Raw genomic sequence first — 2,583 nt, 5'->3', positions numbered from 1 at the left:
CGCCGCGTTCGCGATCAGGAGGACGACCGGTCAGGAGCGTCGTCCTACGCAGAGAAGATTGAACGCCTCGAGGCCCAACTAGGGGAGGCTGTTCGGTCCAACCAGAGGCTTAGTGACGAAGCGTCAAAGTTTGAGAGTCAACGGCGCAAGTGGATCTCGGAGCGGGACGACCTGAAGGCAAAGCTTGAGGCGTCGGATGCGGCCTACAACAGGATGCACCTTACTCTCAACTCGGAGACGAAGAGGCTCAGAGATCGGCGGGAGGATTTCGGCTACCACGAGAGAATTAAAGCCTTTAACGAAATGGCCGTGCGCGTTCAGAAATTGCTGGCCAAACATAAGAGGTACGCCGAGGCAGTCAAAGCGTCGATGGAGAAATTTCTCGAGTACAACCAAGCCGTCGGGAATGTCCAAATGCTCGAAACGCTCGTCGAGGAGGGTCAAATCGCTGTGCTTGAGGAGGGGTAAAAGGACAAAGTTGTCGCCGTGATGACTCAACTGAAGGGTGAAGTTGATGATCTCGATCTCCCGGATATCACCGAGGCTGACTTTGACGTGTCCAGGATCTATTCCGAGCCACTTCCTCCGGTTCCAGAGTGGATCGCTTCCCCCCTTAGCGGCGATGCTGAAGGCGGTGACGACGTTAGGGAAGAAGGCGAGTTTGGCAGCGGGGGTCCTGAAGGGAACATAGGCGAATAGGCAAAGGGTGACGATCGTCCTGCGGGTGAGATCGAAGAGCAGACCGTCGATCGTCCTATGGAAGAACTCCCCCGTCCTTTGACTCCTGGTTGCGAGTCTCCGACTGCTGATCCGGCGTCATAAGTCCTCCATGTTTGCACTTGCCGTGTTGAGGGGTCGGCTCCCTCGTACTATCTTTCTTTTGCCGTGTTTTGGGGTCGGCTCCCTTGTGTCTTATGCGCCGTGTATGGGGGTCGGCTCCCTTAAAACTTTATTCGTACTTTTGGGGGCATTAAATGAGGGGTCTCATTTAATGCCTTATTCTTCGAAACGTTGTTTATTGGGCTCATTAAATGCTTCTGCCGTTTGGAAACTTGTGGCTGTTGGGACTTGTGCCCCCGTTCTATAAATAGTCTGTGTTTTCCTTCACTCCTGTCTTGGCGAGTTTGTTGTGTTTGTTGTTTTTTTTTTTGTAGGAAGAAGAAAGTTGCTCTGATGCCGGTGACAACTAGGTCAGCGTGGTTACGCAGGGCGCGGGAACAGCTCGGCGTTAGGTCTGACGAGGTGATTCAATCGGAACTCGCCTATTACAACGCTCGCATTCAACGGCTAAGGGCTTACATCATTGCCACCCGTCGTTCGTTCGAGCGTTACTACGACTTCTGTCGTATTGACGGGGTTGTGGAATGTCTTGAACCGCTGATCGACGAAGGGCTCTTCTTCCCAAAGTGGCGATGGGATCGGTTGGTGGAAGAGCGTACCCGGCGCGAAGATCTATGTGCGGAAGTGGTAGTTCCCACACTTGAGCAGGGCGACCTTGACACCCTTGGTCGGAGGCCGTTCGAGGAGCGGGAGGAGATCGAAGCTTGTCGCGATCGTATCGACCTGCTTCGCCGTTATGTGAGGCAGTAGGAGAGCACAAGTCACTACTTTAGCGAAAGTAGTCGCGTCGATGGGGTCTGTACGTACCTCGAGGACATGGTTGGACGAGGTGTGGCTATTCCGATGGACCTGCTGAAGGATGTGAAAGAGTCGTGCCGCTATTGGCAGACGACAATTGGCGGGTTGGAATTGAACGTGCCTTCCAACGCCGATCTAGGAATTGAATGACTTGTCTTTGGTTTGTTGTTGNGCGATCGTATCGACGTGCTTCGCCGTTATGTGAGGCAGTTGGAGAGCACAAGTCACTACTTTAGCGAAAGTAGTCGCGTCGATGGGGTCTGTACGTACCTCGAGGACATGGTTGGACGAGGTGTGGCTATTCCAATGGACTTGCTGAAGGATGTGAAAGAGTCGTGCCGCTATTGGCAGACGACAATTGGCGGGTTGGAATTTAACGTGCCTTCCAACGCCGATCTAGGAATTGAATGACTNTTTTTTTTTTTTTTTTTTTTTTGGTTTGTGCCGTAATGGGGTCGGCACCCGTATCAGACTGTTTCGCCTCTCTTTTTTTTAACAAGTTAAAATTTCGTGTTACTTTCGAGAATTCTACTTTCACTCTTCTTTTTTTTTTGAAAAAGTGCGACTCGTGATGGTCGGCTTACCCTTTTNACACGGGAACAGCTCAGCGTTAGGTCTGACGAGGTGATTCAGTCGGAGCTCGCCTATTACAACGCTCGCATTCAACGGCTAAGGGCTTACATCATTGCCACCCGTCGTTCGTTCGAGCGTTACTACGACTTCTGTCGTATTGACGGGGTTGTGGAATGTCTTGAACCGCTGATCGACGAAGGGCTCTTCTTCCCAAAGTGGCGATGGGATCGGTTGGTGGAAGAGCGTACCCGGCGCGAAGATCTATGTGCGGAAGTGGTAGTTCCCACACTTGAGCAGGGCGACCTTGACACCCTTGGTCGGAGGCCGTTCGAGGAGCGGGAGGAGATCGAAGCTTGTCGCGATCGTATCGAC

Source organism: Camelina sativa, chromosome 2, assembly GCF_000633955.1.
Source record: "Camelina sativa cultivar DH55 chromosome 2, Cs, whole genome shotgun sequence".
Lineage (NCBI taxonomy): Eukaryota > Viridiplantae > Streptophyta > Magnoliopsida > Brassicales > Brassicaceae > Camelina > Camelina sativa.
This window is presented reverse-complemented; position numbering follows the sequence as displayed.